The sequence below is a fragment of the Rhipicephalus microplus genome, chromosome X (assembly GCF_043290135.1).
Source record: "Rhipicephalus microplus isolate Deutch F79 chromosome X, USDA_Rmic, whole genome shotgun sequence".
Classification (NCBI taxonomy): domain Eukaryota; kingdom Metazoa; phylum Arthropoda; class Arachnida; order Ixodida; family Ixodidae; genus Rhipicephalus; species Rhipicephalus microplus.
This window is the reverse complement of record NC_134710.1, coordinates 245,753,971-245,768,092: the sequence shown is the minus strand read 5'-3', so window position 1 is coordinate 245,768,092 and position 14,122 is coordinate 245,753,971. Positions and strand designations below refer to the sequence as shown.

Below are 14,122 nucleotides of genomic sequence, written 5' to 3'. Positions count from 1 at the left end.
TAAAGCGCTTGCTTAAACTAATTGATACTCCCCGCCTAGAGAAGCCCGAATATTTATAAAATTGCACACATGCTAGATAATGGTGTACTCACCAAGGAGAATTAAGTCGTTCGAGAACTAATTCATTAGAAAAAACTATATAGCATCCGTCACTTTCTTTCGATGCGCAAGTTTCGGATTTGCGCCGTTCTTAATCGCGCGTCGTCTGCGTCCTTTGAGAAGTGATAAAACGATACATGCCATCTTTCCACCTTGATGCCACGCATTTCTGCGTACTGCAATGGTCTTTGGACATCGCTTTATTTTTTTTTTCAGGCTCACGCGTGTGGCATGGAGCAAATAAAATAACTTTGCGGCCGCTTATCAATGGGCGTAACGTGGTAACATCTATTTTTTCAAGGTGGACCCTCTTATCGGCGTTTACAACCGTGGTCGCTAGGTGGCGAGCGCCCAGTTTGAGTCGCGAATATATGAAGGCGAGAGCATGGCCGGGCGACCGATTGCGCCGTCTTGCTCGTGCGTCGTCTGAGTCGTAATGCCTCGTTATTCGTTTTTTTTTACCGTGAGCAAACAACTCCACCTTATGTGATATTCTCTAACCGCAATGAAACAGAGAGTCATGAAATCGATAAAAATGCCAGGGGTAATTGCAGAATGCACGGGCGAGTGCTAGTGAGACCTTCTGAAAGCTGAGTATCGCTCTATCATGGCGGCTGCCGTGCGGTTACAGGTTTTAATGCATGGCCCCTATTGGGAGCTTTTTCTCTATAATATATTCACTCTATGCACGTAACAAAAGTGTACCGCCGTATGGTACGAGGAATTTCTGGCACGCAACCACCGGCGCACTTATTAGTGGACTCGGGCCCGTGTTCGTTATCATCAACCAGCAGGAGCCCCACTCTAGATGAAAGAAGGGCGCACGTTCTTTGGTGCTCTGCCCAAAGATACGTCCTTGCATATTACACGCCTAGGTTGCATAATGTGCAATTACGGTGGGCAGTATATCAACCGCAATCACGAAAGTTAGTGGTACACTGTCACAAAGTGATACCTGAGATCTCTCGTATAATGCGACATATTGCATTTGTTTTTTTTTCTTTTCTTTCAGTTTCCCCTTTTTTTAGAGCAGCAAGTAATGCGATACAATGCCAATTTCAGGCTTTTGCGTAACTACATGAAGTCATGCATTCACGCGCAGCTATCACGCGTGGGTATATGAGTCTAAAATTTTTTGAGTAAATTCATGTTACTTCGAGAGCTTTCTTTCAACGCTACGTAAGATCCCCAGCCCTCACGCAGACAGTCAACAAGCTTATTTTACAAAATGCTACGCGAGAGACTACGTAGCCGCCAATAATACGGAATGGCAACTCTTATAACATTAAGCCTTTACCCTGAGATAAGTTTTGTCAGAGAAATAATGAACCCCGTGTGCTCAGATTTGGGTGCACATTAAAGAACCCCAGGTGGTCTAAATTTCCGGAGCCCTCCACTACGGCGTCTCTCATAATCATATAGTGGTTTTGGGACGTTAAACCCCACATATCAATCAATCAAATCAATCAAATAATGAAAGAACGAATGCAAGTTTAAGATTTTGAAGCAAACTCTATTACAAGGAAAGGTTACATGTCATTCTTCTCCTTCTGTCCCGCGATCCATACCAGTTTAAGCCTCGAAGCTAACTGTTTTGCCAGGGGGCTCCGGCCTGACTCCACGGTCGAGAGGCTTTCTTCACCCTACGGGGGCCACACCACTGTAGGACGCACGATGGCATAGTTATTGGTATGCACTCGCAGAAAACGGGTGAGTTCGGGCGTGTCGAGTATTAAAAGCGCGTTGCTGAGGGCCAAAAAGCCATAAACACTGTTCTAAAGACGGTTCGGACACAAAAGAACACACACGCACATGGAGCGGCAGCACTCCGACACTGCTGATACGATATCGCTCTGTTTTAGTTGGAGCCGTGCGGTTCAGCTCCACGTCCCAAATGAAGGCTGATACTGGCGTATGCAAGTTCAGTGGTGGCGTCCCCTAGTTCGCGGTACAAGCGCAACTGTTTGATGTTGACGGCTCTTTCGGCTTCGCTCCTCGACATTGTGGTTTGCCGAATGAGGACGATGTTCTTCCCCCGAAACCCGACAGTCACATAAGGTCCCTCGAAGCGGGGGTTCAGAGTCCAGCGGCGAGCCGTGATGGCGTACAGCACCTTATCGCCAATATTAAATCGTGGAACTTCATGCCTTGCATCGTAGCGGAGAGTCGAGTAACGCTGGCTTGTCGTCAACATTTAAAGACGATAGTCTTTCTTGGGGACCTTCGACAGAAAAATTTTGGTCTGTCTGTCTGTCTGTCTGTCTGTCTGTCTGTCTGTCTGCCTGTCTGTCTGTACATTTGTCTGTTTGTCTGCCTTAACAAAACCTCAAATGGCACCAAACGGCCAACCTCATTCGCAGCGCCCACCAATATTGCTCAAAATTTAGCGTTCATAGCTGTGCGATGGTAAAATTCAAAAGCAATTATTGCACATATTTGAGGCTTCATAACAACACTTCGAAGTTTTGTATGTCTGTCTCTATACTAGAAGAAGCACACACTAGTAACTCTAAAAAATGTATCGTTTGTCGCGTCGCGCTGACAATGCAACGCGATGCTCAAAAAGGTGTTTCCAACGTTTTGCTACGACGTCACGGTCGTGGCACGTGCCCGTCGTTTTGCGTTCTTCCCCTTATCCCCTCAGAGACTAGCGCGCATCTTTCTCCATGGGCTGCACGCCTTCGTTTTCGAAGATAATTGCCAGATGGCGCTCGTGTCTAACGTGCCTCGATGCGCTCGTTTGCCTCCGTAACACGCTCGAGACACTCTAACGCAGCGCCTCCAGAATACCCTTCACCGATTTTCTTGCGCAGAACTTCAAATAAACGTTTTGTTCACTCTCTCCAGACGCAAGACTATCGTCTTTCGACTATTTCTTACCTTTTTTGCGCGCTAATGCCGATCCACGCAGTCGTTCGGACTCTTCAAAATCGTCGTGAATCGCTCCAATGTTGAGTTCACCCGGCAACTTTGATTGTTAGCCGCGCATTAGCCAAAATGCACTATATCTAGTTTGCTCAAACTTTCCCACATTGATGGTGAAGACAGCGTCAGCAAGCATGCGCTCCCAATTTTGAACCTGGCTGAGTAGCTTTCTCAGTACATGTTTCAACGTGGCGACCATGCGCTTTGCGATGCCATTCTCCTAAGGCCAATACGATGGCGTCCTCGGGTGTTCGATTCCAACTCTTCTGTGGAGCGAAGCCGTCTTCACGAAACATTTCGCCTGATCCGTAATGATTCCTCCGGGAACACCGAATCGTGTTATCCGTCGGTTCATGACGTATTCGATATAGTACGTCGATGCAGTACTTGGTACGATGACAGCATCCATGCATCATGTGGCGTGGTCAACTTTCAACACGTAGCCCTCGTTCTCCGTTTCACTGAGTGGGTATATATGTGATCCAATGATGCGACAGTGTTGGGTTCGTTCGGCACATCTCAGGGATTCAAACAGCATTCACTCCGTTTTGTGCGAGCATTCATTGTCTGACGAGTATAACATGACTGAACGTATGAGTTAATATTCTTGGATACTGATGGCCACCAATATACCTTCGCGCGATGAGCTCTTTTGTTTTGGATGTGCAAAGATGTCCATTGTTGTTGTAGAATATTTTCATGACAGTACTTCGTAGCACTCCCGGCACGACGATTTTCCTAACTCTGCGGCCTTTCTCGGTCATCTGTCTGGTTAAAACGCCGTAATCTGTCGAGTAGACGCCGTCTTTTGTTCTTTCATTCATCAACATTTCACATTCTGTGTTCATAACTTGAAATTGCTTCAGTGTCTCGTGATTGCGAACAATCGATGTATGCAAGAGCACATGCCTCTCCGCGTCCCCTTTTTGAGGACGTCTCCCGACGTTCTCTTCTCATCCAGTCGTGAAAGAGCGTCTGTTATAAGCCGACCGGGGTGATACAGCGCGTCAAATGTGTACTCGGCGAGGAGGTTGAGCGTCCAGCGGGCAAATCGGTAATTGGTCGCTCCATTCTGGACGAGATATATTAAGCTGAAGTTGTCTGTGAAAACGGTGAATAGCGGTCCTCCTCAAAGGTAGAGAGAAAATTTCTCGTTTATTGCCCAGTGCGTCACCTTAAATTCAGAACGTTGCAGAGAAGCTTTGAATCGTGCTCGTTGAGTGATCGGCATGCGTATTCAATCACCTTCTCATTGCCGTCTTGTGTTTGCGTAAGTACGGCTCCTATTCAGGTTTGACAGGCATCAACATAGACTCGCGTCGGGCATTAGGGTCGAAATGTCGCCAAAACAGGGGGAGACTTGAGCGTATTTTTGAGATCGTCAGCGATGTCTTGGTGTTCTGATGTCCACTCAAACTTCGTCTTTTTTTTTTTTTGATACCAGGTCTCTCAATGGACATGTTATTTTTGAGAATTTCCGGACGAACTTACGGTGATTAAAAAACTTCAAGTACGAGTACAATCTTTTAGGGTAGGCGTGTGGCTCGAACTTGTAGATGGTGGATATTCGTGAGCCGTTTGGTGTGCGACCTTCATTTGTAATCACGTATCCGAGGATAGTCACCTTGTCGTGAATAAACTGACACTTTCGGAAGTCCATCCTTAAGCTGTTAAGCTTGATTCTGTCTAAAGTTTCATCCAGGAGCCTCAGTGGTTCTGAAACTGTTGATGCTCCTTGACCGACATCGTCTATGTATGTAGCGGTTCGTGGCGAGCCCTCAAATATAAGGCACATCACTTCTTGGATCATTTATGGCACTTTGCAGACACCGAAGGCCCCTCTCAGGTATTCGTATTTTTCGTCTGGCGTGACACATGCAGTTTCATGGACGTGTTCTTTCCTCACTCGTATGGTTAAGAAAGCGGCTTTACCATTCATGACGGTGAAGTACTTTGATTCGTATCTTGTGATGTCTGACATTACGTCTTCGTTAATAGGCATCGGGTATAATGGATTTACCGTCTTTGCGTTGAGTTTTCAATAATTGTGCACCATTTGTTGAGGCGTAGTGGGGTGGTTTGGCTGGTCAACCACTATTGTTGGCGCGGCGTACTCACTGTCACTCGGTCGAACAATGTCCTTCACCAAGTAATCCTCAACTTCACGTTTGATAAAGTCACGGTCTGCGGCTGAGCATCTGCATGGTCGTGATGCGGCATGTATGCTGTCTCGGAGCTCAATCGAATGCTCAATGTGCGGGCACAGTTCAAGCGTGTCAGACTTCGTTGCAAATATGGATCTGTTTTTGAGCAATATCGTGCGCAGCATGTTCTGTTCTTCCGGGCTCGCGTCTGATGTCATTGAGAAAACTGATTTTTCGATCTCTTGGCACAACATCGCATCACGTTCAGTTTTATAGAATCAATACGCACAAACTCGGTTGTGTCTTTTTGTTCCTGACGGCAGAACGAGGCAATAAAAGTGCCAGCAGTCTTCCCTTTACACTTCAGCTTGATGTCTGATCACGTACGGTGAGGGTCGGCATTCGAGTACTGTCCTCTTTAGTCACGTAACCAATGTTACGTCATTCGTTGGATGGAATATGACTTCAACGTTTACTTTTCGTCGCCAGTAAGATCCGATGATGACATCAATAGGTTTCGGTAGCGGACATACTATAGATCGGATAGTGTGGTCCGTATAGTTCCAATCATCATGTCTGTTTTGGCGGACATTTGCAAATTTATCGTGTGGTCCCAAATTTCGATGTGATTGCCTGATGTTTACACAGTATATATAGCTTTCGATGGAAGAGCGTGCGAAGAAATTAGCGAGACGGTTTTGCCTGTGTCGATGCAGACTTTGACAGGAGGGGTCGCGTAAGGAGGCCGTTGACAACTGGTAACGTTCCACCACTAGACACTAAAAAACAGTTCACCTGCTTTACAAAAGTCTCGGCTATGTTGTCACTGCTTTGTTGTTCTCAGCGTTTTTCCTCCTCACGTTTCGTTGCTCTAGTTTTCGGCTTCATGCAATTTCTCGATATGGGTTCATTTTCGTTGCAGTTGAAGCATCGCTACATAGATGGCTTGTTTAATGGGAAAGACGTAGCAGCACCTGACAATTTGCGATCTGATTTCTTCGCTTGGAAGTCTGTGTTCCTCGGCTCCGTCTCGTCCACCATTGCCATTGATCTTCGGTAGCCGAGCATTCTAGAACTGTCAGTGAGCTCGAGAACGAAGTTGCAACACTTCACTGCTGACGAATTTGCCCATTTATCTTCTTTAATGCCGGCATGTATGAAGGAGATTTGTTCTTCGGTCCCCGTGTAATACAGTGCCTTTTCCGGGATCGCGTTTTTCGATTAAACGTACTCAGTAATGGATTTTTGCTGCTGTAGCATGCATTTTGCTTGAAATTCCAGGAATTCTTGCATTGTCATTTTTCGTTTGAAGCGGTGAGAACCAGCTGGCTTCCACAATTACCAATTTGCAAGTAGTTTTTTATAGCTTAAGTGCCAGTCGCGTGCAGGACCTCGTAAGCGGGTGATGCCATTCACAAGTGTCAGTGCGAGTGACCACTGAGCGAGTGACACTATTCATCTAGTCTCAGCTATCCAGGTGTCTACGTCGGATAGAACAGAGCCATCATAAAATGGTATTGCTGCTGACGTGTAATTAGTCGAATGCATGAATTTGAATCGGTTCTCGTGCTTGGACAATACACGCTGTCAATGTTGCTTGTGATTTGGCCATCATTTAGAGTAATCGGGTGATATCACTGGATTCCAATAGACCTCTACCGAGGTACGTCACAGCGTGACGTCACAGGTGCACGTGCAAGGCAGTGGTTGGCAAAACACTCCCGCCAGTAGCTGAGTGAGGTGCAGTCGCTCGGAGCTTGGGGCAAGTTTTTATGTATGTGTCAGATAACGTCTAGGTGTGCGGTAAAGTGCCTGATGAAATATTTGCCACGCTGACTGGCTGTTTATCTCGGAGAAGTGAACACACGTGGCGGCCTGTGTGAGCAACAGTGGCATCGTCTTTGAAAATGCGCAGTGTTGACTTTGGCGAGTAGTGTGCGCTGAAAGGTATCGACATATTGGTTCACCTCTACCGACGGTGAAACTGCGAATATTGTGCATGCACGGTGTGTGAAGTGTGAATAACATGATGCGTCCTGTTTGCGAAAACACTGGTATTCGTTGTGGGCTGGTTGCAGTAACCAGTTCTCGATGAAACTTCACGATCTTACATTTTATTCAAGGTAAAAATGCATTTGACGCGAACATCTGCGAGTGGGTACATCTCAGCGTATGCGCGGTGTGCAGAAAAGCAAAAGCGCATGATATCCGCGTGATATATACGACTACGCATGAGCTATAAGCATGTTGTAGCGTTGCCGAATCTGCATATACGCTTCACCACGGCTCTAAATCGTATTATCCGATACCTGATACGTGTTAATCGAACCAGCGGAGATTTTTGTTTCTTATTCACATTGTACTCTTACGGCTCGATCTTTATGAAGTGACAATGCGCATTACAAGTTTGTGTATCAAGCCTAAAGGAGCAATATAGGCACCAAAACAATTATAAGTGTCAAATGCAACAAGGTAATTGTGCCAGGTAATATTATTTATTATGTTGTCTGGTTTTACATAAAATTTATTTTCACTCTGTTATTGAGAAATGCGGCGGCAGAATTCACTTTAATTTTCACGAAGATGTGTTAACCTCAGCCTATCACGCGGCAAGAAGTGTTTCTATTTTTTTTTCATTCTCACCGATTGAGTTTTTGCTCAATGAGTGAGAATATTATCCGTGACGTCACGCAGAGCTGCTCAATAGCATGCTGCCGCCAATTTTCTACCTCGTTAAAACTCTACGATGGAAATTGAATTAGTTTACATCCATGTCATGCAAATATTTCTCAAAGTGCCAGTAACCGTGTGCATTGAAAACGTTCGCTTTCGAAAAAGATCATACTATTTTATGGCTGCCATCTACGTGGGTGAAGCCCACTGCGTGCTAGTCACTTCTCTCCGTACTCTAAACTTTCTCCATCCATCTATCTACAACGAGCGAAATTCCACACTAGAGCAGTGACCCTTCCTCGACCTCCTTCTATCAAAAGCTGTGACTTTAGAACCTAGCAAGGTAGAAATTTCTGTCGAAGCAATGCAGGCACGCAGCTCTGCCATTCAGAAAGATGCCGCCGGCGGATCTATCTTGCCAACCAGCACCTCCTCCGAGAGAGAGTATGGTGGGCGGGGTGCCCACAGTGACGTCACACTGTTTACAAACAGGGAGAGGTGTAGTGTCATAAATTTTCATTGCGCGCATGCTCGAGTGAAATTGATCGTGACTCACTCGTTTCGTCATTTTCGGGACGGCTGCCGTGGCGTAGGCTGTCTCATTGGCCGTTTGTCGTAGCCAGAAGTTGTACTTGACTTTTGAGGGCTTGAAATTCGGCGTGCAGTTTTGCGTTGGCAGCAGAGAGGCTCCGAATGCTTACCAGCTCGTCGTCGCTGGTAGTTCGTTGCATCGTTGGTGGCTCCTGCATGCTGCTGGTTTATCGCCATTCATTTTCCTCGTTGAATTACGGGACAAGATCGTCCTTTCTGCCCGTTTGAGGGATGTGGCGTTGCTTGAGTTCATCGGCAAGCTCTTGTCTCCTTGAGTGCGCTAAGGGCTTGTCTGTCTTTGGACAAAAGCAAGTTCTCCTTCGCAATCATTGAGTAACTCGGGCTGGGTTTCCGGTGGCTTCAGTCATGGTGATTGTCGCAATAGATGGCGTAATTGCAGAATGCCATCAATTTAACTGGTCCTTAATCCTGTCGACTGCGCCATCTAATGCGAATGAAAGAAAGAATGCAAGTTTATGATTTCAATCAAACTGTATTAAAAGGAAAGGTTACATATCGTTCTTTTGCTGTCTCACGATCCGTCCCAGTTCATGCCTCGAAGCTTACTGCTTTGCCAGGCGCCTCCGGCCTGACTCCACAGTCGAGAGGGGCTTTTCTTAACCCCACGGGCGGGGGGGGGGGGGGGGCACAACACTTAGGATAGCGCGCACACAAAATGACACACACACACACACATGGAGCAGCAGTACTCCGACACTGACTGTTTGATCTTGCGACCTTGCTGCCCTGTGCATCTTCTTTATTAGCCACGTACACATCGTCTAGGCCGCTTTATCTTTCTTTCGGTACTGCCCAATTTCTCTTCATTCATTGTGTAACACGCCTCTTTCAGGTTCAGTGGGCAAAATGTACACATATATAAGCCTTGTTTGGTTTCGCCGTGTCTCTTCGCCATACATTTCAGTCCGAAATTTGCAGCTACAGTAAATTACTGCACTGTAAAAAAAATTACTCTGAGGTCGGAGTAAAACGTATGTCCTTTAGCGTTCCCCCTTTTTGGAGCAATTTTCGCTCCGGACATCCGGAGCAAAGTTTTTACTCCGGCTCGCCGGAGATATTGCGTGGCGCACTCGGAGTTCTTTTTACTGGCATTTTCCTCCGGCTGGGTGGACTGATGACGTGGCATCTCCGGAGCATCTATAACGGGTTTTTCACAATGGCTATCCAGAGATTTTGTGTGGTACCTCCGATGTATTTTACGAATGTACTTACTTAATCCGGAGAGAGTTTCACTGAGGTGGATCAGTGCTTTTTTTTAATGCTTGCTCCGCTCTTTATTTATTGCATGCTGATCGTTTCCCGCATTGGTTAGATAAATGAAGGAAGTCCCAATTTTCATGCAAGCACTGCAGAATTACTGTGTATTCTGTTCTACAAAGCTCTAGCAAATCATCGAAAATTGAAGAAAACACTTGAGTTTTTATCCTTTGATTTATTCAAAATAAGCTGCCTTTTTTGGATGGTTACCCAGCATTTTAAAACAGGAGACAAGAACAAACATAAAAAGGCCACCAAAAACAAAATACAATAAGAAAGATCCCATGAAATCAACCGCACTCAAGTTTGAAGCGCAGCGCTTCAAAATGAAGCCCATAATGCTGCAAAACGACGCACGGTAAACAAAAAAAAAAGCGCAGCCACCGAGAAAAACTCTTCACCATCCGTGAAGGACCATCCATCAGATTCATTGACGACGCAAGGGTTGAGCTGATTGATTACTGCATAATTGAGGGGAAAAAATAATACACGAAAACTGCAAACCATGCGAGGAGCACGGATTCTCAAAAAATCCTATACAGTCTAAGTCTATCAGAAGAAACAACTTTTAAAACTGACCACACACACATACACACAAAGAGAGGATGAGCGTTCAATATCAACAAGCACATCTGATGTAATGCGGTGTGGGACAACCGCAACATCATAGAAAAACACCTCCTGATGCGAACAAAGTTCAAAACTGGCCAAATTGTTTGACTTTTCAGCCAAATGGTTTGACTTGAAAGTAATGGTTTGACTTTTCATTTCTGGCATTGCCGTTCTGTCTTCATTCCTGCTCGGTGGTTATATAGGGAAAGTTTAAAGCCCATCACTTCGTAAAGGTTGTGCACAAAAAATATCTACAATATATATTCATTGTCTGGCCGCAAGATTATGGATACCCACTTCCCATATCGAATATATTTTAATGTTAAACCATCTGTGATCAGTAGTCATATGCAACATGTATAATAGCACTATATAGATTTGATTGATATTGGGGGTTTAACGTCCCAAAACCACCATATGATTATGAGAGACGCCGTGGTGGAGGGGGCTCCGGAAATTTCGACCACCTGGGGTTCTTTAAAGTGCACCCAAATCTGAGCACACAGGCCTACAGCATTTCCACTACCATCGGAAATGCAGCCACCGCATCCGAGATTCAATCCCGTGGCCTGCGGGTCAGCAACCGAATCCCTTATGGCTACTAGATCACTATAATCGCACTATATCGAAGTATTGTCTAATTATAGCACTAATTGAAATATTGCACTATATCACTATAGCACTGTATCAAAATACTGCCTTTTAAGAGCTAAATGTGTGTTGTTTTATGAATTGAGAAGCATATAGATGATTTGTAGCATATTTACTGTATGTACGTGCAAACAGTTTCTGTAAAAAGGCCCACCTGTCAATTTCGGCAGTACTCACACGCAGGCAACCTATACGAAATCAGTGATGTTGAAGCAGATAGAGAAACCTATTTTTCACACAGGCGCTCTCTGATTTTCGAGGGAAGATGTCCTCTCGTGTAAACAACGCAATGGTTTAAGACGAATGGAAGAAACATACACGGTGCTTGAACTGCGCTTCGAAGTGTCGTATGCATTCCTTCTTTTTGTCTTCTCGCGCTGTTTGGTCTTCTTTCAGTATGATCCAACTAAATAGGCAAATCTTATTGCGGTTCACGTGTCTTCGTCTCCTAATATGGTTAATCATTATGATGGTAATCTGTCACGTGCTTTTCAAGAAAGAAAACGCCCAGGTGATATTAAACAATTCAGAGAGGCTTAGAACAAACATGACTGGTGTTCTTTACAGCTAATTGTAAAAAAGCGGTAAGTCTTAACCATGGCCAGATGGCAAAGTGAGAAAGAAAGGGAGTGGGGTGAGGGGGAAGGCCCCCTCTTAATTTATTGAACTGGGTCCTCCATGTATACTGTTGATTCCGCCATAAGTATAGCTACGGGGTGCAAACTTTCTATACCTCCATGTATTCGCTCTCGGCAGCGGCAGCGCCGCTTTTACCACTGGTGGTTGCCGGCCATCCTACTAAAAATAAATCACGAACAGAAAAAATTTTTTATGTCATCACTGGTGAGGTTACCAAATAGAGAGGAAGTACGAAAATTCGAGAGGAGGAGGGTTTCCGCGGAAGCACTCTTTTATCACTTCGCATGCAAGCAAAATGGGCTCGTGCCTTCTTTAAGGTCCGCCGGCGGCTTGGGCAATGCAGCCATAATCTTTTTTTTTTTAATTTATTCCGTGTATTCGAAAGAGCAGAAAGTTAAGCTGACTGATTTTTTAGTAAGACGAAACTCAATCAGCACAAATAAAATGAAATTTTTAAGACACGTTCTTTGTAAAAAAAACAGACACACGTGGTGTGAAATTGTCAATCTATAAAACTATCTTTATTTACAACTGACATGCAAAAAATAATGAGCAAACGAACCCTGAATATCCAAACTAATGCGAAAATTATCAACAATCGCGAGTATGACACGTCGTATTTGACTCATTCACGTTTTTGTTTTATGACGGCGGGCATAGTTTCTTACAGAACTTGAGTACTAAACGAGACTGAAGTTCAGAGACATGGGGAGGCTTGAAGCAATCAAAAACACTTCGCGAAAGAACGTCAATGGAAACAGTCTTTCGGCAAGTTGACCTGTCTTCGTCAGGCAACAGCGTTGCCTGGCCAAAGAAAAGTTCACTTGTCAAAGCGTTGGCTCCATTGACGTTCTCTGTAATAATTTTTTAGGCATTTAGTCCATAACATGTATTAAAGCGATAATATATCAGAAGTAAAGACTAAGTTTTGAAACCGCAGCTACACGGGTTTCTTGAGCAGGAAGCAGCCTTTAATTATTTGACATCATTTCAACTACACGCCAAAAGTAAAAGAAACTCATAGTATGTAGTTGAGCCAACTCAAATTTATACCTTTCCATAAACGATTTTTTCCGACAAGGGCTTAGCTGCCCTCTTCACCAATAGTAGTCAAGCGACACTGCACTTCTTCCAGTCTCGTAACCCTTGCAGAGAACAAGGTTTACTAATATGTACTCATGCAAAATCAATACCTGCTCAAATAATGAACCCAAATATTTGTGCTCACCCGTTGCCTTTATGAAACGCTGCAAAACCTTCGCGGGACTAGAAATACCAGAGTTTGCACACCACAGAGCCGCGGAAAACGTGTGTTGCCCGATGAGGCCATCTTCGACAAATGCATGGTTGACTAGTTCGGCGTAGCTCACTGCGGCTTCCGTTCTCTGCCCGCAACAACTTGCTGTCTTTATCTTTCCCGTAGTTGACACGCGAACCGAGTGAGATAACTGAGCGCGATCCAACCTACAATAACGCTGAGTGAGGGGCGAGAAGGAGCGGATGCAAGTGCTACGAATGCAAGTCAATAGCTTCCCACGCTTCGCCTGATTTAACATTCACGAAATAAAGAATAAAAGACATTTAAACAAAAGGGAAGTTATTTGCAGCGATATCTTTTTTTTTCTGTAAAAACTTGTGAAAGCCAATAGATGCGAACAATCACATCAATGTCACTCCGTTTAACTGCATCTTATGATGCCCGGAACCGCTACGAGCGTGCATGTTTTTTTAAAGCAAAACTAGCACTGAGTTTTCGCGGCCTGCTATAGCTGCAGTGCCTTAAAAAGCACCTATATCACTGGTTCCTCCTTTGAAGTTGTGCGTTATTTTTCGGCCGCCTCGGTGGTGCATTGCTGTGACGGTGCTCGGCTGTACCCTACAGTCGCGTGTGCGACCCCGGAGGGGATGAGAGTGAGCGCGCATGAGCCTGTATTCTGAGGCGATCACTTTTGGAGACACTGGCCACCTACAGGTCGCAGCAATTTGGTCTCAGCGGTTTGGCACTGCTCCAACAGTGCAAATACGTAAGGCCAACGCATTGTATCTGTAGATATTCAAATTCAGACGACCGTGATCACCGCCAGCACTGTTGCGGGAGTGTTTCGTTTCGCTTCGCACAGCTTCAGGTTTTCTTGATGAAGACTTTAATCACTAAAGCTACGGCAACGTTATGAAACTCGATGGCTCATGCTTTGCCTCTCCGGTTGTTACCTGTTTCACTGTCACCGTAGACACTGTTTTGCGTGCGTGCATAACATCATAACAATTCCTGTAGAACAAGAAGCCTAGGAGCATGTTTATCTCAATAGGTGCATGTGATATTGCTCTCAAAGTGGCAGGAAGGTAATGTACGAACTTGATCAGCTATTGCATCTCGGACATGTTTAAACTGGGTGTCGCAAATTGCCCGCAGCACGATATAATAAAAGGAAAGGAACAGCGTTAGCGAAGCAAACCTATATAGTGCATACTGTTCCTAGCACACTCGAGCAACCACTCTAATTTGTCAT

At 45.0% G+C, this 14,122-nt stretch overlaps 1 protein-coding gene across 1 annotated transcript in view; it reads left to right on the top strand.

Annotated features, from left to right (window-relative positions):
• LOC119162284 (RYamide receptor) overlaps positions 1 to 14,122 on the top strand; it is a 198,873-nt gene that overhangs the window by 160,033 nt on the left and 24,718 nt on the right. The gene's annotated exons all lie outside the window — the stretch shown is intronic.